The sequence below is a fragment of the Ornithodoros turicata genome, unplaced genomic scaffold (genome assembly GCF_037126465.1).
Source record: "Ornithodoros turicata isolate Travis unplaced genomic scaffold, ASM3712646v1 ctg00000882.1, whole genome shotgun sequence".
NCBI classification, from domain to species: Eukaryota; Metazoa; Arthropoda; class Arachnida; order Ixodida; family Argasidae; genus Ornithodoros; species Ornithodoros turicata.
Genome location: NW_026999409.1, coordinates 469,717 through 493,681, shown reverse-complemented (window position 1 = coordinate 493,681; position 23,965 = coordinate 469,717). Strand labels below are relative to the sequence as shown.

Sequence of the window (23,965 nt, the reverse complement as noted above, 5' to 3'; positions counted from 1 at the left end):
TAGATTATTGTTTTTCATATTCGCTGGCTAGTCTATTTGCGAGCACCAAATGCTAGGCATTCCAGTTATTTGATTTCTAATACAATAGCCACAAAACTTTTTCATAATCTACACCATCCCATTCAGTGGTCATTCACTGGAGTGCTCACCCGGTGTCTCTTTGGCCTTTCCATTTTCAGCCTTCTGACAGTTCGGCGTTATGATTTTTTGGTCTTTTGGCTGTCGGCCTTATGATAGTTCGGCGTCATGATTTTCGGCCTTTTGATAGGCTCAGTCAGCCTAAATAAATGCATTGCATTTAGCAACAGCTATTCAAAAAATGAAAAAAAAAGGAGAAGGAGGAAGCTCCTAAAACCCCTTGAACTCCATCTTTATGTATCAATGAACAAGATAAATTCAAAGGAACTTGACGCGCGACGAGGTCTCGGAGCACGATTTCCGTCTCATAATTGCGCTGATTATTACACGGAAACTTCAGTACTATATTTTTAGACACTCCTTGGTTTTCACAGGGTACTTCACATTACATTTACACCAGACCTTTCGTTCAGCGTAGACACTAGTTCAGCGGAGAATCCCCAGTGCCCCGGAGTTTTTCCTTATCTTGCTCAGAAGGCCTCCCTTTGTGCGCCGTGCAAAGACAGACGGGTACAGGTTTTGGGTCATCCAACGTGCAACTAGCAAAGATTGTCGAAAGATGGAAAATCTAGGGAACCGGTCTCGAAAAATTGGCTGTATCTCAAAATAACGTGATCGAAGTCCCCGTTGCAAAATAAACTACTGTAAATAAATGTAATCTGGCTGTTTCTGCGCGGAAACTGCCAAAGCCCACTTAGACTAACCTGAACATGAAAATGCAAACACCGAACTTTTACTAACCTAATAATCAACTAACTAACGTGCTGTTCCGTCGCGTCCGTTTCATTTATCTCCTATTTCTTAATTTTATTTATTTATTTATTTATTTTATGTATTTTTGGAATAGCAAGCCGACGTCCCGTTGGTCTGACCTTTAGCCAGTTTTTTTTTCTTTTCGTCTAATAAATATATCACCCTCCCCCGTCGCTGTCGCTGGTTGTCGTTGGTTTTCCTTGCTACGCGAACGTGAATTTGGGTTCCAGAAAAGACTGTTGCTCATTGCGTGGGCGGAAATAATTGTGCAGCGGCCGCTTGATCGATTTTTCTTATTGGTTCACGTGGAGCGTTCATGGAAAAATAATAATAATAAAGATAAAAATAAATCGATCAATAAAAGAAAGAAAGAGAAACAACAAATAAACTGGCAGTTCTAAGTACCGTTATCCTAAGAAACATTTATCTGTGTGTAATCCGCTTGCTGGCTGTTTCAACATTACGAACATTACAGGGCAGTCCTGTTGAACGTTACTGGAATGTTTGTGAAGTCGGCCTTCCACTAACCGTAAATACGAGAGATTCTCGTTAGCCTTATGAGACAGTTCAGTTGACTCAGTAAGCACAAACCCTAAACGGCAAAATCGAGCAAATTGACGTTTCATGCCAAGCTGATAAACTCATCTCACTTCTCTATAAGCGCACCGAAAAAAGAAGAGGTTTATTGATCTCGGTGGTCTCTTACACGGGCCGCGACAACGCTGGCTCGTCAACCCAACGTCCCCCCCCCCCCCCGACAATACTGGCTGACGATAATCCCTTTACGAGCAGTAAGCTTTTGTTCTGGTCTCCAAGGCCATGCTCGAAGTGCGCTGTCCATGAAAGTAAAGAGGAGAGAGGGATCACTACAGTGCGCGTGCGCGCTGCATGGTCGGCGGATGGATACGGTCAAAATGTTCCGCGCGGTTTTTCCTGTGCGCGGCTAGGCGGCGACACAGAATGACGCGGTTTACGGGGCTTTGAGACGGTATCTATCCGTACTCACTTTTCATGCTTTTTTATAAAAACGGAAAGTGGTAGACATATAAATTTGATGTCTATCGATTCCTGAAATAATTCCAGAGAAAGTAAATGGAAAGTTTTTTCGAAATGGCTATAGAACCTGTTCAAAGAGGGAGGAGAAAAATTGTGTATTTTTTTCGCATTCGTGACGTCGCCGTAAAATACATACGACATATATGAGAAATCCTGCAGCGTAACTAGTTTCATCTCGTCTTCCTCTTTATGATGAAAGCACCCGCGTCAAAATCTGCGCGGCGGTTACCGAGAGAAAGCACAAAAACTGTTCCATAGGAAATACATTGGGACGGAGAGCTGGTATGCCCTCTTAAGGCTGAACGCGCGGAGCTATGTTTATGGGAGTTTTTTTCTGTGAAACAAATTGCACACACCAAAACCTTTCGCGCTATTCCGTATAATGACGCACACACTTTCATCAGATGTCTTAATCTGAATTTTTTTTGGATGGCCCTCTGTCCCAAGCAGCAAAATGCACTGAAAGTCGAGTGCAATAGGGGTGGACGGGTAGATGAAAGGCCTTTAACAGATTCATGACACCAGAGAACATTGATAAGACACACACCGTCCACCCTTAATGCACTCGACTTCCAGTACATTGTGCTGCTTGGGGTACTCCTTTAAAGTCACCTTCTTCTGTAATCAATCTCATCCTTCTTTCACCGTTTGTTAGTTTATCCGTTATTTCCTAGTTCTTTTCTATTTACTTTAATCTTCTTTCATTTCTTTTTCTTTTTTCTTTGCGGAACAGCAAGCCGACGTCCCGTTTGGCTGTCTTTTCCCCCTTTTTTTGGTCTAATAAGTATATCGCCCGTTTATTGCATATTGTATAGGATTTTCCAGCAAGTTTCCCTGTTTCCTAGTATATTTCCACAAAACCGAAGCGCACCCAAAAGCGACCAACCAGCGACACACCAGATTGGCGGTGCCTTGTTTGCAAAGGACGGTGAACGAAAATAGCACCCGGTTCTGTGTGGTTTTATCGCACATCATGTGTGCGGTGAGCTCTGGGGGCCTGTGTAGGTGCTTGGATTGCAGGAACTAATTTGTATAGGTCATTACCACGAGCATAGCACACGCGACTTTTTGAGCGGAATCGCTGTCAGTCCGATGAAAGGAGGTTGGAAACCCAGCCCATACAGGGATAGTAGAAAGAGACAGACATGACGCACGAACATGGCTTATCGCATCTGGCTTCCGCTGAGATCATGCCTTCTCTTTCACAATTTCCGAAACTGTCACTTTTTCTATTATCACTCTGTGGGCTGGGTTTCCAACCTCCTTTCATCGGACTGACAGCGATTCCGCTCAAAAAGTCGTCTTGTGCTATGCTCGTGGGGCTCCGAAGAGCATGATGTTCGGCTATTTTTTTCGATGGGATAGCTCCTCAGTATTCCTGTCAATTATCACGAATTTGACTAAATTCGGCACGCTCTTCACATTGGTGGAGCAAACAAGTGACCTTTACTTGGCGAATTTCCGAGTCCAGTTCGCAAGAATTTACATAATTAAACTTACGTTACATGACATTCGCACCAGTAGGGGGCACAAAGCTAGTAACAACAAATGCCGCTGACCGCATGATTCTAGTGCTGATGCATGATTCTGGTGGTGCAGTTTTTTTATTATAATTCAATGACACGTTTTCTGGGACACCCTGTATAGCTCGTATAGCTAAAATGTGACAGCCGTTCTGGAGTAACTAATGATGGCCCCGACAGTCATCCTCCGTTCCTTGTGTGGGCAACGAAACCTTATTTTATTTACGTTTGCCATATCCACAAAAATTATAATGTGTAAAAGTAATGAACAAGTATAAGCGAAGTGAGTTTATGCGGTACGGGATGCTTGAAGGCATGAGGTACAAGTCGTGTTCACACGGCACAGTGTGCAGTACGTGCTGTGTGCCTTACGAATCAGCAGCTCCCTCGTTCCAGAACAGTTGTGTACCCGCTGTTTAACTGTCTTCGCTTCGGTGTCACGCTTGTGTATCGCATTCCACGAATCCCCGCTTCTTCGGAGAGGTACACGAGAGGTATAGAACGATCATCAGATTTAGAGTGTACATTTACTGCTGTCAGCTACATGCCTCAAGTACTTTCTGTGGGGAAAGCATGCTGGATCTTGTTCCCTGCACAGGGCGGCATGGCCATCATCTTGCTTCTCCCAAGTCTGTGCAAAACCCACCTCACAAAGTGGCGACAGAGGATGTATCTGTATCTCCTACATACACGTACGTATAATCTATAGAACACGACATAAAATTCAGTTTAACTATGTCAGTAACTGGTCACTGCACATTAAGTGCGCTGTACCATTTTAGAAATCAAAATTACTTGGTACAATTTGTGCGGAAGGCGACCTCATCCTGGCTTGTGGGCAATACCACCACGAGCGTGCAACCTAGCGGCCGTTCAACCTAGCGAAGATCCTCGGTCCGTGGTCGAACGCTGCCCACCAGACGCACGGCCTTCGTCTTTTGGCGGAATACTTGTGCTCCACCGGTCTGGCGACGGCTCTTTGAAAGCCCCCCCCCCCATCATCATCCCTTCATCCTCTCCCAACGCGAAATAGGGCAGTGTTCCGCCTCAGCGCCGGTGAATCGCCCACCCCATCACCATCCAATGTGTGTGTGTGTGTGTTGTGCGGAAGGACACTTGTGAATATGAGTGCACATGGGTTCGCTCTGTCCCCGGAGTTCAAAATACGCAACTTTCAGAAGAGACGTCCTGAAGCATACGAGTTTGAAGTAGACTATGATTTGTTATGCACTTGTACTGCAGTGTTCTCGAGCTCCTTGAAGCACAGAACATATTGAATTTCTTTCGGTGTTGAACACATGAACACACAGGCACATACATGAACAACACAGGCACCTAAAACAACAAGTGCGCGATTAAATATGAGGACACGTTGGCCTCATGTGTGCCCGATGACTGTGGAGCTTCGACTTGGGTTCACGTTTGCAGCATTGACGACGTTTCGAAAGCAAGGTTTTTGGACTGCTTCGCATGCAACAGAATTTCTTCCTCAGTCTCAGCAAGGTCGATGAAAAGTTCCATGCTCGGAGTCTCCGCCACGCAAGCTTCGACGTTCATTTTGGGACCGCTCACTAACAAACAAACAACGGAACTTCCGACGCGGTTTATCCTCCAATGGACATGCACCCCCGAGATGACGTCAAACACGCGGAAGTTCGGATAGATTTCGGTGCCGATTTCGCGAGCTGAGGGGAGAAAACCATGCCGGTTTTCAGTCCCTCGTTTGGAAAACTGCACTGCCGCGCACAACCGAAATATTTCACGCGTTACTTGAAGCCATATTATACTTTCGTAATAGATGCAAACGAAAAATTTATCCGACTTCTGGTCAGAGTCCCCTGAAAGGGGCACTAAGGTGCAAATATTTGTAGGCTTTCGCTGTCCTTCTCCTGTTCAAGAAGCGCGTCAGTGCGGAGATGCCTCCTCTCTTACAAAAATAGATGTCACCTCTCTGCAGACTTTCAGCATATTTTCTGTATACTCTGTCGCTTTTATGCGGTCTGCTCCTTCCTGCGTACCAGGTCCACAGAAATTCTTCAGACATATTGTAGACCCCCAGTGGCTTTTGCCTCTGCAGAATATGTGCTGACTGTGTATGCAGACTGTCTGCACACTGTGTGTGCACAATTGTTATCTTAACTCATTATGTAATTACTACAATGATTCATTATTATGTATATTTTATTGTATACTTCTTATGTTTCATATTATTGCTCATCCATATGACTGCTGAAGAGGCTTTTTGTTCACAACTGATTGATAGTGCTTTGATTGACTGCGGTCATCAAAAGACAATTACTCTTGCTTGACAAATGATTTGACATTTTTAATTGGCAGAAATCAGTAAAATAGGTATAAATACTTGCTCTGATAAAGGACAATGGGGACATTCAACACAGGCACAGTAGTACAATTATACAAAGAGTGATCTTTTCACCAGTAAGAAAATATGCTTCTGAGCATGCATGCTGAAAAACGTTAATGCAGCAAATGATTTTGAGATACAGAAAAATAACGAGATACCTGTTTGGCTGTGCCACGTTAATGTGAAAAATTGCATTTGTATACCAAACCTTGTCCGGTTTTATAAGACATAGCTTGTTCGACAAAAGAAATCGGTGCAATGTGCACAGGAGTATGGAAATGAAATTTTCCACATTCAGATGGCAGGGTCCAGCACAGAGGTTGATAAGTGTAACGGAAGACGTGATTTTATGAATCAGGAAAAGAACGACATAGCTTGTTCGACAAAAGAAATCGGTGCAATGTGCACAGGAGTATGGAAATGAAATTTTCCACATTCAGATGGCAGGGCCCAGCACAGAGGTTGATAAGTGTAACGGAAGACGTGATTTTATGAATCAGAAAAAGAACGACATAGCTTGTTCGACAAAAGAAATCGGTGCAATGTGCACAGGAGTATGGAAATGAAATTTTCCACATTCAGATGGCAGGGCCCAGCACAGAGGTTGATAAGTGTAACGGAAGACGTGATTTTATGAATCAGAAAAAGAACGACATAGCTTGTTCGACAAAAGAAATCGGTGCAATGTGCACAGAAGTATGGAAATGAAATTTTCCACATTCAGATGGCAGGGCCCAGCACAGAGGTTGATAAGTGTAACGGAAGACGTGATTTTATGAATCAGAAAAAGAACGACATAGCTTGTTCGACAAAAGAAATCGGTGCAATGTGCACAGGAGTATGGAAATGAAATTTTCCACATTCAGATGGCAGGGCCCAGCACAGAGGTTGATAAGTGTAACGGAAGACGTGATTTTATGAATCAGAAAAAGAACGACATAGCTTGTTCGACAAAAGAAATCGGTGCAATGTGCACAGGAGTATGGAAATGAAATTTTCCACATTCAGATGGCAGGGCCCAGCACAGAGGTTGATAAGTGTAACGGAAGATGTGATTTTATGAAACAGAAAAAGAACGACATAGGTTGTTCGACAAAAGAAATCGGTGCAATGTGCACAGGAGTATGCAAATGAAATTTTCCACATTCAGATGGCAGGGCCCAGCACAGAGGTTGATAAGTGTAACGGAAGACGTAATTTTATGAAACAGAAAAAGAATGACATAGCTTGTTTGACAAAAGAAATCAGTGCAAGGCACAGAGAAATATGCTACTGCAATTCCCAGGCTGATAAATACAAATACTGAATCACTGTATTGCATTCCTCAATATACATGTTTAAACAGTTACTGGTAAACTTGTCCCACAGTAGAACAATATTTGCAAAAGAACAACAAAAGATAATACATATTTACAAGGGCTACACAGGGTTGTTTACTTTCTGCATTGGCAGCTGGCAATTAAATACTGGTGGTGACTTTTGACATGTTTGCAATTACGGAAGGGGGAGAACACAGTTGTTCTGTAATGTGATATGAAGCAAAAATGAGCGCTGAAAATCTGCCAGTACAATGGCCTGCACAAAGCATGTAACAGAATAGATGATACAATGAAAATAAAAGAATGTTAAACAAAGCATTGTTCACAAAAATAGAGAGTAGGCAAAAAATAAAGACAAGTGCACTATGCACACCAGACCATTACATCATATATGTACATTCACTTGACATCTATTTTACACAAGCACATTTTCATGTAGCTGAGAAGATGTAGGCATCTTTAACACAACACAAAAAAGTTTTCGCTGAAACCACTAACACCATACATTTTTCAACATTTTCTGCTGCCACATCGACAACCTTATCTGTATGTGAGACCTCACATATGACTGTGCTGCACATATCATCTAGAAAAGAGCGTACCACAGCAAGCTCACAAATTCGAAACACTACTTGCTTAGTACATCTGCACTGAGCATGCCCCAAATTACAGACCGCCATTATTGCAGTGATTCTTCCAAAAGTACCATTAACATGTACGTATGAGTTATGACGACGTGATTTGTCCAGTGATTTAACACAATATGTGAATGCATTCATGCGCACCTTACTGTACAACATGTTCCTGTCCTGAACTTTGCCCTTTCCGTAGAAAACAACACCGCTGCTACACTGTGTATACTTCCGCAAGTGGTAGCCCTTCAGGAAATACTGCATTAGTTTTTGCTTTGTCTCACTGCTTTCAAGGTGCACACATCTGTTCCAAAGCCTGGGGAGACTTGACAGATAAGAGAACTTCTCAATTATCTGCCACTGTGCATGTCGCGTGCCGTTTACAAGGCGCACAAGATGACCATTCATGCTTTCAAAGCTGTATGCTGAGAAATTCCACAGAGGGCCCCACACTGCCACAGAATCGGGTATATGTGATAAAAGGTGTGCATTAAATGTCATATGCTCTTTTCCATAGAGCATCTCATACTCTTCTAGGAAGGCAGAGATGGCTTTCCTAGCTTTCCGCAGCTTCTCTGTTGGGATGGTGTTGGACAAAAAGAAGTGCATAATTCGAACAAACTTGATCCAGTTCTTAAAATATGGAGAGGGTAAAATACCATGCAACACAATAGGAGAGTAATATAGCAGCCAGTTCTGCCATTCTGACGCCTTCCAGTATTTTCGCACAGTTAAGGAGCGAGGCAACCTTGAAATTTCCCATATGGGGTGCAACTCGTTGAGACGCCTGTCTACCTGACTGACCTTCGACCCCAGGCTATACTGGAAGGCTGCTCTGGTGTCAAACCACATGCATGTTGTGTGTCTGACAAAGCCAGCACACACAGCATGCATATAGTCGACAACAAAGTTTACAGGAAATGAAAAAAAAGTCATAAGGAGAAGTACACTGCGACCCTTTATGCCATTTACAGGTTCGCCAGCTTCCTCAGCCGCATTGGCACAATTTACAAAAGACTCGTGCGTTCTTAGTACAGGGCATGGTGACACAGTTGGGTAGACACGCACGTGGCCATTTCCTTTCTGCACGACCTCTCCTTCGTGGACACACCAGCCACAGCCATGTGAGCCATTAAACTGGTTCATATTCATGAGCATGGCTCTGGCTACTGTGTCCACGCTACACGGGCCTGGGAAGATTCGGACTGTTTGTGAGACTCCTTCAGCATCAGTCCAGACAAAGCCAGTGCTGGACAGGGTATTCATTTGGTCCACAAAAGGCTTCAAGAAATAATTCATTATTGGTTTCCTTGTGCCAAACCATAGCCCTGCTAGGAGCATGTGCTTTGTACGGACTGCGTGAGGAAGCTCATTTATTTGGAGGAGCAATGGCCAGATGCTGTACCCAGAGGACTCATACAGTGGTACTCCATCTGTATTCCACGTGACTGATAAGTCACTAGCTGAGGTTGACAGGTCATGGTAGCCTTTACTGGTTGTAATTTCACCTACATCATATGACAATGACCTGGATAGCAGTTTGAAGTCGAGTTCAGATAATGAAAGCTTGTCCTTCACTTGTTCAGATATATCAAAAGAAAGGAAATAGCACGATTCCTTCAGAAGTGTGTTCATGTCCAGTTCAGTAGAACATGCATCGCAGTGGAACACCTGCGTATCTCCATCACCAAGATATTGAAGACATGTTGGACAGTAAAAGTGATGCACCATTGTCCGAAGGCTAGATGAAAATTGCTTAAAAAAGAGGTACTTGGAGGTAGGCAATGAAGCTGCTTCTGGTAAGTGGGCTTCCAACAATGTGAGCAAGCTCTCTGACGCCTCTTTTGTGCTATTGTGACGAAGGCTATGCCCCAAGATCAACATCAAACTTTCACCTCTTGTAATGCGAGACCCTGGGTATAGCTCTTCATCCTGCAAGAATGGAAAGTAATTTATAGATTTTTGATTTTCCAAGTTATGGTTTGGCAAAATTCTAGAGGAAAATATGGTGCTATTTCTGAATGCATAATTTGGGGCAAAGTCCTATGACATATAAGACGTACCAGTTCTGTTTGTGTGCAACTTTGTCTCCTTGGGCTAGGGTCACTTTCGTTGTCACTGATGTCTGACAACGAAGTGTCTGACATATCATCTGTGGGAGGACTTTCTGGCTGTCTGGAACCATCGTAATAGGAGGCCTGTAAACACGAAGAACATTACATGTTAACATGCAACCACAGTTGTGGGATCAACCAATTGTTTTTAAGGTTTATGAATGTATCTTTGTACTAAAATATGTAATTTACTGAATAATATTAGTGGTTACAGGAGACTGAAGGCATATGTTTCGAACAGGGAGAGCTAAATCTGGTAGCTTTAGCAGCGCAATAGATGTAATTGTTCCAGATGGGACTACAAGTATGACTGCTGGTTGGGATGTCAGGTGAAGAGAGCATGGATAGGAGGCGGGTGGTATGGTGGAAGGTGCGGCCATTATCAGACATTACAACAGATGGCAAACCTCGCCTTGCAATGAATCGTCGGAATGCAGGTAGAATTTGATGCATGGACATCCTCGATACCTATTCCAGATGTGTCGTGCACGTGCCACTCCACGAGTGAAAATAATGTTGTATGCCTTTTGTTTGCTGGGTTCGGCATCTGATACGTATCGAGGTCCCTAGTTTGTTCCCGGGCTTCGGCACCAGCGTTCCAGATGGGACTACAAGTATAACTGCTCATCTGGATGCTGGTTCAGAGAACGCTTATTCCAGTGGCAGTGCGCTGTCCTATCCCCCATCTTTTTCAGCAGTAATGTGTGTATGTGGATGCTGTGGGTGGGATTATTTGTATGCACCACCTCATACATCATGCATCTCTCACTGTCTTACGAACTTGTTGTGTAAGTGTAGGTGCATATGCTCTTGGAATATGTTGTTACTTTAATTTAGCGAAAAAGTGGTGATCGCGAAATTGAAGTTACATCGCCGCGAAAATTTCCACTCACGCAGCGTAGAATGGCAAATACATACCGTGTCTGAAACCGGGTTTCCCGCTGAGTCTTCATTCGATCCTTGGCAAGATGTATCCATATCATTCTCCTCGGTACCGTCGCTCTGACTATCATCTTCGCTGTCACCTTCTGTAACAGGCCCATTTACGTTGCCTGAACGAATAGCAGCATTTTTGGCATGCCTGATACGTGTACTGCGTGGTTTCGAAGCATTGTCGTCAAACATCCACTGGCGATACCTTTTTGGCATTATGGACGGTACCCGTAAAGTCAGTCACACATCAACGATACGACGAAACGATGCAGACGAAAGTTCTGCTTACGCGTATGTGCTGTAAGAAGAAAAATCCACACATCGCACTCCCGCTTGATTGCGCATGCTTTGTAGTGACGATTCAGCATGCGGGAATAAGAAGAAACTACTAGGAAGGAAAGAAGGGAAAAGTAACTACTGCCTTATCACGCTACGCTCGCTCGTCACTTGTCACGTTGGGCGATGTCGATTGCAAGACTCCTACAGCAGCCCGTCGAGCCTGATCGAACCATGGAACTCGTCGAGAGTTTTTTAATCGTATCCAAGGCCAGCATTTAAGTATTATATATTCATATCCTCTTCGTTCACGTACATAAAATCCAGAATCAAAGGATGAAAGGTTAATTCAAAATATTACATAAATCCAAATTACGTGAAAGCCAATAGCCAAGCCGTGAAGCAAAGAAGCCAAAGCAATGCAACAATGCGGTGACCCAGATTTCTCGGCGCCCAGTTCAATTCTTGCCAAGCGACATTGTACATTGCTCCACGTGGTTTGTTACTTGACGACGACTGACAGTGGAAAAATGAGCCACATCTTGGTGAAATGGGTAACAGCCGAGGCCTGGGATGTCTACCCGACACGGTTCATGACCGACGTAGCTACTGCGACACAAATAATGTCTGACCCGTCAATTGTAGAGACGCTGGTAGGGCGAATATATCAGGTGATGTGGAAAACGGGAGAGCCGCCAGCAGATGCCTATTTGGTGGCTGCAGGTAAGTTGTGTCCGCTATATGGTTTATGTCCCTCGTGTGCATTTAACAATGTTTCTAACGCTTGCAGGAGAGGAAAAGAAACTAGAGCGGAAGAGAAACCGTCTGGCGTCACGCGCTTCGGCACATAACACGACACAGGTTAGTGGAAAGTAAAGTGGTAGGGCCATTGTGAAGAAAGTGAACTGTGCACGCACAATAGTATTCCCTTCACAGCCGTTCGTAGTTCACGCGGAATGCACGTGGCTGCAGGGTTTTCAGGGTGTTCAAGCGTGTGTTACATGTCAAACATACGTTTTAGTTGGCAACGCACTGAAAGAATGCACCTTATGCCGCTAGCCCTTGTCGTTCATTTCTTCACCACCGTAACGGATTCCAATCGCGGTGATTCTGACTTAAATGTTATTCCCCTTTGCAGCACAGTAGTTGCTGTACGCACTTGGATCAGCTGAAGGAAGCCGAAAAAGAGAACAGTCGCCTTAAGCGGAAGCTTGAAGAGCAGCAGGACCTGTGTGGTAATGTTCTTTTTCCATCTGTGATGATTTTAACAAAACCAATAAGCCTTTGAAGTTTGAACACAGAGAATCAAAACACCACATGGTTCACCCCAATAACAGAAAATTTTGCAAAATGTTTACACCTGCACATTTCTGCTTAAAAAAGGATGATTGTTTTTTATTTATTATTTCTTGTCCTTGTCGCTCTCTCTTTTTTTTTTTTACAGCGTGTTTGTAGCCGGTTTCCAGGCTTTGGCACAAGTGGTGTTACTTATGCTCTGTGTGTTATCGTCCGTTACTTATGCTTCTATTTTTATGCAGACTTGCAAAAGACCGTGCGGACACTCAAACGTGTCATTCGAGATTTGAAAGGCGTGGGGGAGACCACAGTTTCTGAACTGAACATGGTAAGTTCTGATAATTATTTTTTCGTATTCAACATCACCATTCATCTACCTACCTACACAATGCCGAACTGAAATTCTTTGATATTTGATGAATTTATAAGTCAGATGCCATGGGCAATGTTCAAATGCCGTGTACCACCACTGATGTCACAGTCCGGCTGAGACAGTAGCCTACAATTGGTAATGCAGCATTTGAGTTGTAGTCTGCAGCCTTTGCATCATGTTTTTAATTACAGATTTGTCACTGTTGCAAAACTTCATTTTCTTATAACAGGGAAAGCTAGCATTGAAATCCAAGAACTATGTAGGTTCATTTCCGAATGTTTTTAGATCTTGCTGTTGAGTTAGCACTGCATGACAAAAGCAGCATAGTAAAGATCAAAGTTTCAGGATAGGCTCTTCTACAGAATAGGTTAGTAACCCTGCGCTTTGCCTGGGGGCTTGCAAACTTGGTTATTGTTGTTGTTCTAATAGGCGAATAACTAGGGCGATCACAGTTACTGTGTTATGCTGAGTGAAATCAGCTGTGATAGCACAGACTACCACATTGTGGGGACCGTGGGGACTCTGAGACATGAACCCCAAACAAAAAAGGCAAGGTACTACTTTAATGTGCATGACCTTGTACGCATGTGAGTTCAACCATGTCTTCCTGTCCTGAAGACGGGGCCTCCTCTGAAATATTGATAGCCATACTTACATCTTTACCATAATAGTAAAGACCATCAAGTAATGGCATTAAATTTATATTGTCACGAAGCGAAATGGGCCGGCGAGTCGTCGAATAAACAGCAGACAGGTTTAGGGCATAGGTCTCAAACCTGCAATGCATTACTTTTTTTTCCTTGCTTTATTAGTTATAGGCAATAGCCGCCTGAATATCCCCCTCAGCTAATCAACGCCACTAACTTCCTGCAGAAATTAACCTGGTTGTAGATTGATTGCTGCATGGTAGCAGGTGATGCTTAAAGTTTTCTGTCATCTGCTAGCCTTACGACAGTCTCTTGTTGGGAACCCATCTAGCGATTCTCGGCTGCAATCCCAATCCAACTTCCACCGCTCGAGTTCATCAGAGGGGCTTACACGGTATCAGTTAACTTGAAGACAAAAAAAAAAAAAAAGCTGTGTCAAGAGAATGTACACAGAGCATGAGATCGAAGAGGTTGGAAGAGTCACACTAGTCGAGTGTTTTTTTTCTTTTTTCACGGGGCACATGATTTACCGATAACTGTAAAACTTCTCCCACCGCAATGAACTGCTTGAAATACACACTAAACTGGCACACAGAAGGGGCATATCTACTCAGACTTCTTGGTACCATTTCCCTATGCCTAGCTCTACAGTTCTGTCCTGACAGAAAAATGACCTGTGTCAGCACAAGACAGACAGACAGGGTAAAGGCCATAAGAGCCAATCACTAGTGGACTTGTCACTTATTGCCCTATACAGGGGCTACGTTCCTGGTGTGTTGATTCTCCTTTACCACAAAGTCTACAGAAAAAGGTGATATCTCCATGTGGACACTGATGGCACCTTTTTTGTGTTTGTCTATATGTTCCATGTCTCGGTTTTTCGTTCTTGTAACCCCTGGCTGTTGACCTTTTGAAGAATGCCCTAGGCTGGGCACTTCTCCGTCTCCCTTAGTTCATTAGAGGAAGGTTGTAAAAACTTGGATGTGTGGTGCAGTGGACATTGGATGAAACTAATGAATAATGCCACCCTGCACTACTTAGTCAAAATATAATTCATTATAATTACTCAAAAGTAGTGCATTACTGGTAATGTGTTACTTCATAATGGATGCATTATTTGGTAATGCATTACATCCCGCCCTTGGTGTTGGGAAAACTCTCACAAGACACTGGGTTGGGAAATGGACGGGATCTCTTTCCTTCATCTCGTTTGCTGTGTTGCTTTACAGGTAGACATCGGACATGGAGTCGCGGTCTCTAAGGCCGCACTCACAAGGTTAGAGGAGACATACAAGGACACGGCGTGCAAGTTTGCCAGGTCACTCATGAGGGTAGTCTTCACAGACGAAGAAATGATGAATAAGTCACTGTTTGGGAAGCAGGCAAACAGCTACAAAGAGAGGGAAGTCAAGCCTGCGCTAGACAGCAGGCGCGTGAACGCAGTCCTCGGTATGTTCGCTTTCTATTTGGGGTTGTGATGGCAAACAATTGTACTGTTGCTCTTTTAATTCGTTCTCACTAATACACCATAAGTTTCTCGTTAGATCTGCTGCTTCATAACTCACTCTTCCACATTTTTTATTCCTTTTGTGTTGTGATTGGTAGTCAGCAAGTGTCACATGCTTATGATCATAGAACACATAGCATAGAACATGCTTATGAACATATCACATGCTTTAGACATGTTCTTGAAAATGCAGTAGGTCGCTCATGAAGATATTTGGAGTGGGGAAAGGAATGTGTGTCAAGCTCTGTCCCATGACCAAATTGTACCTCTGTCATTTATAAAGCACTGACTGTTTTTTTTTTTTTTTGCAGAACACACGTGCAGTACATTTAAGTGCTCAGATGCACTAATCAAGCGAAGTCTGTGCTCCATGCTCCAGAAGCTGTCGCAGAAGAATATAGAAACTGAATGAATAAACATATTTTTTTAATCTATCCATACTTATGTTGTTATATTAAGTCCTCTTGCAATCCTGCAGTAGATACAGTTTAGTGCATATAGCTGCAGAATTGCTGCAGACTTTCAGCAGACACTGATACATTGTACACCGCAGAGGTGACAGACAAGCTGCACATTTTCTGCATACTTTCTGTCCACAGGAGGTCTGCAGAATTTCTGCAGGGGGATGTGTACCAATTGCCCTTACAGAGGTGACATAGGTGACAGAAAGTCTGTTAAATATCTGCAGGCTTTCTGTGGCACAGGTTACTTAAGTTCTGCAGACTTTCTGTCAGAAAGACGTAACTTTTTTTATAAGGGCTAATTGGTCTGCTCAAACAATCTGCCACGATGATTGGACAAAACGTATGGGGAGAGTAATCACAGCGCGCTCACCTCTGTGAGGCCGACATCGGAGAGCCCTTTCACCACCACCATACACCATAGCGCGCTCCACATTCTCGGCCTTCTTAAGAAGGAGAGGGGGAAGGAAAACGTAGCTTTGCTCTTTCTTTCGCTCATCAATCATGAAGGACGGAACAAATGGCTCCCGTTCCTTTTGTCTCGCTGTCAGGCCAACGGCGTCTTTCTTTCCGCGAAGAAAAATGTCTGCACTTTGGTGCCTCTTTAAGTTGGTTTAATTTTTCTGCCTCAAGGTGTTGCATTAATTCATTATTCCTTGTGATTCACCTAAGTGTACTCTGACAGTATCATAGTGCACTTTCAAGAACCTTAATTATAGAACGTTAGTTGAACTTAAATTGAACGTTAACGTGAACGTTAAAGCCCCGGGACATATTTTTGTTTTCCGGAGGTACGGAAATTTTGATTGGATCAAGTGTGGGAAAGGAAGATCAGTGACGAAACCAAAAGAACGAGAAAATTAGCCTTTTGGGCCCGCCCATTTTGAAAGGCGCTCTCCGTGCGTTACCGCCATCTCTGAATGACGCGGCAGGTTTCACCGACCACCTGCCTGGAAACAGAACATTCCCGTGACGTGATCGAGCAGCTGAAAGTATTTCTACGGAGGCGTCATTCGTCCCCTATAATACCATTGTAGTATGCATCGGATGTATCATGCGGACTTGTTGTATTTAATAGTATAGTTATGTGTGGAAAATGTAGCGTGCATATAGCAACCATCAATTAAATTATTAAATTGCATAGCAACCAGCAAATTTACGTAAGCATGAAAGACAACAAAGAAAACGCGGTTTGGTAATGCGATCCCCTGTTCAATTCCAGCATACCTCTCAACTTTGTCACTGTCCTCCTTGTAGCTCAGGAACTTTAAGTTGAAGATTGACAAAACGTCAGGAAAACGCCGGTTTATAAAAGCGGTAAAAGACTCACAGCGCACACAACAGGCTAAAATATAGCAAACGCATTGATGTTTCGGAGTCTATCCGGACTCCCTCATCGGAATGAAGATGCAGGTGGCTATCCGTCCCCATTTATGTATTACGGGGCCTAACAATAGGGTAGCGTTCCTGGATGTTTGTTCATACCGTTATCAGTCTTTTTTATACACTGTTTATAAAAACAATAAAGGGGGCTAGTATGCATCCTGGGCCGACTTCAGGGGGTACATTGCCGACATTCGTTTGGTAAGTCTCGGGAAAACCCATGGAAAACCTCAGACAGCACAGTCGGTGTTAGGATTCAAACCCATCACCTCCCAGTCTGCAGCACGACCTTGGCTACCACGAACTAGCGGGTCGCCTTAGTCCGCTCGGCCATGCCGCTGGTCACACCACATTGCTAAGGCAGGATTTGATAAATTTCGATGTATAGTACAACTCGGTAAAGTCGAATCACGCTGCACATGGATGAGGGGATCTCATTATCGGGACCCGATTTCTTTGCTTTCGTACCCAAAGAAGCTTATCTCACTTTGTGCATTTGTACGCAATTTATTTTTGAAGCGCACAACATTCTCTACGCCATGACCGTACAACTGAATACAACAACGCACGATCGAGACAACTGGTACATGCTGCAGCCATACTTGTAAGGGACGAACGTGACCTTCGTAGAAATACTTCTAACCGTTCGAACAGATCACGGAATTTTTTTTTTTTTTTTTTGCAGGCGACAGACGCTGCCGTGTCACATTCAGAGATACCGATAACAGAGGGCCTTGGAAAGCGGTCTGGTCCAGAAAGCTCATTTTCTTGTTAGTTTTGGTTTTGTCACTGATTCGCCTTTCCCACTTTTCAGCCAACCAAATTTTCCGTGCCTTCGGAATACGAAATCTGTCCTGGGACTTTAACAAAAATTTTGTTTTCATTCCGAAAGCGAACTGTCCCTTGAACAAGAACGAATGGTGGCTAAAAATCCTCCTCATATAGCAAATAAACGATTTGAAAAAAAAAAAAAAAAAGAAACAAAAAAAAAACCCTTACTTCCGTCGTTATATAAGGCAGAAGCCTCTCAAATGAAGGTATGGGTTCCCTTGTGCTTCATCAATGTCTCATATAATGCACCCATTTGTTGCATGTTGATCATGAATACCCCGTATATGATGTACCCTCCTTTCCAAATCAGGCAGAGGACGTTTTAAAACTGAAGTCACCCCCGCACACACACACACACACACAAGACAAACAAATAAAAAAGCTAACAAAAAAGACAACGAAAACGCATGTACTCTTTATGGCTCCGTTTCCTCCAAATAGATGTACCTTTGAATGACTACGCCCTCTTTGTATTCGAGCGCAGTATCCAACTTCCAAAAAGGCCCTCATAATATGTGGAAACTACATACACCTAAACTATCCACGAATTTCTGCAGGAAGTATTCTGTCGTCTAGTCGCAACCTGTTCTAAGATTCTGCTCTTTCTATATAGACTTACCAGCTTAGTAGCCAAGGCGAACTAAGTATAACGAGAAGTAAGAAAAGTGGAATCAGGATGCGTGCCCTCGTTACAGGGAATAACACGCTACGAGAACGAAGCACGGAAACATTGTACACAGTCATGACTGCACCTGCACTGCCACTACTGTACCGGGAATATGATAGAACATCCGATGGGACGCAGGTTGTGTGCATCGCACCTGTTGGCCTGGAAAAGCGCATACGTGCAATAAAGCTTGGTAAGCCTATTTGTAAAGCACCACCACTGTTCTCGCGACACCATTGTGGACGCCCCCGTCACTGTCAGCCCTTCAGCTAGATACGGAGCGGTGTTTGCAATACCCTTTTCACACGGCCAGTCCTAACTGCGGTTATGCTAACCGCCGTTACCCGACCAAACCGCGGTTATCCTGAGCCAAACGGTTTGTCGTTGTCACACGGTAGTTTGTGACATGTTAGTAGTGACCACGTGATTGTCACACAAGCAGCAGGTATATTTTGATTACGCCGTATATCATGAAAAAAAGGGCATAATGCTGATAAATACACGGTACGCGCATGATTATTTGCGGGAAATGTCGTTACACGCGTATTGACGTTTGGGAAATTGTAATCGCGAAACCGAAGTTTGCCAAGCTCGGATTCCCATAAGCGTTACCTGCGTTCAGACGGGAGTGTGACTGCGGCGAACCGCGTTTACACGTAACAGAGGTTGCCTTAACCGCGGTTAGCGCTGCCCGTGTGACAATGGTATAAGGCAGCTTGATGCATTGTATCACACCAAGGTGTACCATGACGAATGCGTGGCCTGAGAGGTGGTGCAAGGCGCCGTGCCGGGTCTAACATCCTTGTCTTGGTAGGCCTCCGTAAAGTATGCGACAGTGCCTTCTTAAAGCTCAGATACGCTGATTTTGAAAGTCCCGCAGAACAGAGTGATACTCACACTGTATGTTCATTTGCGAACACAGAATATGTGTGCGAAATATCTTGGTCCAACTGTTTGTAGTTTTTTAGAAAAACAATTTTTTCAGATCAGTCATATCGTCGGCAAACCCTGCGCACGTGCGCACCGACGTCACTGCTCTAGGTTTATCCGTCTTTGGCTTGACATGCACTCTTGGCTTGGCCGCTTGACTTCTTTCGTTTCGTTCTCTGTGCATCGAACATCACATGGAGGTAGGAAACTAAGGAGAAGGCGATAAGCACAGAGGGCCGTGGGACCCTTTTAGCGGTCGCTCCTGGCAATGCCACACCCATCTAGTTGCCCGGTCACGTGATCCACACCTGTTTCGGTTTTATGGCGGTGTGCGTGGAGGCTTGGAAGTTTAGGAAGTTCACGGCTGCATGAAGGATTAAGGTTTTCGGATTTCGATTATGGTGACATACTCTTGTCCGGGGTGCCACACTCGTTCGTCGAGGAGCAGTGCGGAGGCCGGAATCACATTGCATGAGTAAGTTTTTTTGCAAAGACTGTTGAATTTCGGGAGTGCGTGTATTCGTTTCATAACTGCGTTGTCGTCGCAGCTAGAAACGTATATATCTAAGCTCCGTGTTGTCCATTTATTCCACGCAGCTTCCCCCCTCCCCCCCGTGAGATAATGCCCAAAGAGATGCGTGGGTCTGCGCAATTCGAAGAACTGACTGGGCATCGAAGCCGAGAACGAGCAAGCTATGTTCGAAGCACTTTCGGGCTCAGGATTTCGGGAGATCGTTGAACCGTGTGCGGGTGCCGAGCGGGTGCTGTTCCCCAGATATTCCCTTGGACTTCTCACGTAAGTCTGTGACAATTTGGTGCGGTGCTTTGTTAAATGAGTTCGAATTTGTTCATTATACCATCAGAATGTTTGTGACTTATTGCCGCGGCAGGAATATGACACCCTCTCCTTTAAATCTGCCGATTGTGTTTCTGACAAAAATTAACTCTTATTGAAAAGTCCCATTTTGCGCTACTAACATTCATCGAGCACCAGAACAAGAAACCTCAAGTAAAGCATGCATTTCTTGTTCTGCTGCTCAATGAATTAGTCGTTTAAGTTTTGATTTCTTTTGCTAAGGTCTTGAAAGTATTTTTGGAACTATAGGAGATGTCTCAGTATTTACTGCTTGTATATCAATTTGGTTGCAACAATAGAGAAATGAAATGATATTTCTCCTGTGCCAATAGGAAGAACAGCCCACTCAGGAGACAATACACGGGACAAGCCACCCAGGCTCAAGTGTGGAATGCACAGCTGCTGAGGTCCCTGGCATACATACAATGGAAGTTGACGTGAGTTGTCCTTTCCCATACCCTTTGCTACAGGATGAGTTTTTGTATTTGCATTATACACATCAGTCACTCCGTTCTCTCAGGTGAACTGTCAGACTAGTTGTACTGTGGAAGATGCTTCACGTAGTGCTCTTGAAAGTACTTAACCTACCTGTAATTTCATCACAACATGGCAGGAAAGTCTAGGCTCAATGGACCAGTCCAGCTTATGCACAGAAAATGTGGACACTTCCTACTTGGCACATGAAGAAAACTCTAATGTGACTGTGCTGCTCATTTGCGTAGGCGCTCCACAGCAATATTTGAAATAAATTCTACAACTGTCTCGTCTATCATGTACCATAGAAAACACCACTAACAAAGTGTCTTCATTATTTGTACCAACATAGGGTGGTGCAGGATTCGACACTAACAACATTGCACAGAATCCGTTTGAGGAGTATGTAAGTAGATACCTGATGTGATGGCTTCTTGAAATTGCAAGACAGTGGCAACCAAAATGTCTTGTTTATTTATTCATGATTACAGTGTACCCCATGCAAACCTCAGCATCTCTTTCATTCGTCGACTGTTGGAACAGCAATGGTGGGTATACATTTGTCTCTCATGGATGGTGTGCATGGTTACATGAATCTATAATAATCTATTTGGCCACAAACAGCCACAATAGTGGAGTGGGATAGTAGTTCAGAAATACGTACATTATGTAGAAACAATCCTTTTTTGGTTCTTGTCACTGTACACGAGCACGTGAAGTAATAGAACAGAAGTATCACGCATCTAAATTGATATTTTCTTTATGTGTATATGTGTTGAAGTGTGGCAGATTTGTAATTGCCAGTCAGGAATCATTCAAATTTTGTAGCAATTTATGACCCAGCTACTGCAATGAATCATCACATGAAAAGTGTAATCTTTTACATTCAGGATACAAAACGCTCTACACCAAGCACAAGTATGGAAGTGGCAGTGGTAAGATATAACCCAGATACAGGCACTTTATAAGGTGCAATAGGGACATAGACGCATATATTATAAAACAGGGGGTCCCCGATAAAAGTAATCTGAGTATGATGTCTGTCCATTCTCACTTTGGTAGAATGCAGTGAATATGATATCTCTCAGTAGATTATAATCAACAGAACTAAAACAAGAGTGCAGTTATGATCGCTGCTGTACACACTTAGGATGGTAAGGAATTAAGTTGGCGCCCATGAAGTCGCCAAAATATGAAGGCAAGACAAAACTGTTTCTCCTGCATTACAATGCAAGTTCGCAACTGAATCCACATTAATCGCGATCCCAATAAGACGCATGTATACTCTGCATAGGAGTCTCTCTACACCCAGGTTTGTAAAAAAAGAAAAAAAAATCAGTGCAGACATTTAAGCATTTCTACAATTAACCGAATAATTTGTGACACACATTCACATGCTCACACTCTTCTACATTCAAGTGTCGTTTTTTATCGTCTTCATGTGCCTCCCTTTCCAATTTATTATTGAGAATTAAATAGTGCGGCATAGACACGAGTTGATAAGGGCTTACCTTTAAGCTATCTCAGGAAACGAACACGACCTGCTGGGAATAATTCGAAATGTGCTTACCCGAAATATTCAGATCACAGTGTTCCCCCCAGTGTAGTCGGAGAACGGAGTGTCACCAGTTAAGTCTGAAAGAAAGAGAAGTTTCACACGGAGGAAAATTAAACGCAAGTGCAACAGGACGTAGAAACGCAATCACAGAAAGGTGAATTATCGGTATAGACGCGCAGAACATCATTTTCTTCGTCTGAGGCAACTACGAGAGATGGTTGTGCTGCAAGTATGGACAATATTTCGTATAAACGTGCTCGAAAAGGTACACAATGCGCAACCTGTTGCTTACCGGCATTTTCATGGCCGATCGGCGGATACCAACTGTGCACTGATGCCCGGCTGAAAAAGTTGTACTGACAACGTCGTTATTTCTTCGAAAGTTCTACGATGTCAACGGTGCGTTCATACTGCCCATCAGTCTAGACACCGGTATTCTACAACGCCGGCGATGTCACAATGTATCACAGCCAAGGAGACAAACCGACAAACTGCTTCAGAAATAAAAGTGGCGTCCGCCTAACCAACCACCACCAAGACGCCGACCGTTGCACGACATGATGCAACCTGCAGCAAGGACACAGCTGCGAACTTGGGAACATTGGTAACCGCCACGATTCTATCCGCTGCACTGTTTCGCGTGGCACTCAACAAACAAAACAAAGGAATACGTCCACTTTTCTTTCAGTGAACACGTGCGGGAAGCTTGTTTTCTTTGTCTTGTTATTGCGTCCTTTTTGTTGTTGTTAACGTTTCGGTGGTGTGCGGATAAGGCTGGCAGAAAATTAACAACAACAGCACAATATGCGCCTCTTATCCGTCCTTGATCCGCGACCGGTTTTACAGTGTACGCATGAAGAGGTTCACTGGTTGACCAAGAAGTAGCATTGTCTTGCATTCAATGTTGCTTCACGAGAGACAACTGGCATCGTTGTTTTATTTGTTGAGGTTCAATATCGTTTGCAACATTTAAAACGAGTAGGTATAGGTTCTTTCATGTAGGAACAGCTCTAAGCATATCTGGAAATACACATTTGAGTGTTAGTAAGGTCCACCTAAAATGGACTCCTTTCTACAGGAAGCGAACGTACACTAACTGATGTGTTTTAATTGGTGGAGCTGCAGTACTCTTACTACGAGCCTCATATTTACTAGCAATCCGCCTACCTATCAGACATTCTCATACAGAATTGTCTATACTGCACTAGGAAACATCCCCAATGAAAGACACACCGGTTAAAGTTTTTTTTTTAAGCAAGACGTGAGACGGATGGGAAATCTTCATACTGCAAGCAAAAAAAGAATCAAGGCCCTACAAGAAAAACAGCGACGTATGAAGCGGAAAATAGCAAATCTAGAAATTGTCATCCAGGACTTGACGGCTAAAAATATTCTGTTGCAAGAGAATGCAGATGTATTATCAAATATAACAGGAGCTAACAAAGATCTACTACTAAGACAGACAGCTCAAAAGACAAAGCGACCGCTCCCTAGAATGTACAGCCCAGCTAGAGCTTCGTGCTTTTGCACTTACGGTGTACTTTTATTCGGCAAGGACATACAGATATGTGAGAAGGTCCTTTTACACTTGTCTGCCCCATCCTTGTACACTCAAAAAATGGTATCAGTCAATTGATGGTCAACCAGAATTTTCCAAAGAAGCTCTGAATGCACCTAAAATGAAGGTAGCAGAGAATCAAATGAAGGAGATTCCAACTCTCTGCAGTGCAATGACTGATGAGATGGCAATTCGTCAACACGTTGAATGGGATGGAAAAAAAATCACACGGCTATGTAGACATTGGATTGGGTTCCAGCAGTGATGGCACAATGATTAAAGAGGCTTTGGCTCTGATGGTCGTCTCTATAGATG

General features: G+C 43.6%; 1 long non-coding RNA gene across 1 annotated transcript in view; it reads right to left on the bottom strand.

The window, feature by feature from the left end:
- Positions 1-22,668, bottom strand: part of LOC135375492 (uncharacterized) — a 37,776-nt gene extending 15,108 nt beyond the window's left edge. The window contains exons 1-2 of the long non-coding RNA XR_010417256.1: positions 22,385-22,668; positions 22,105-22,169 (exon numbers count right to left, since the gene is read on the bottom strand). This is a non-coding gene — a long non-coding RNA (uncharacterized LOC135375492). The remainder of the gene's footprint in view (positions 1-22,104; positions 22,170-22,384) is intronic.
- Positions 22,669-23,965: the final 1,297 nt, after the last annotated feature.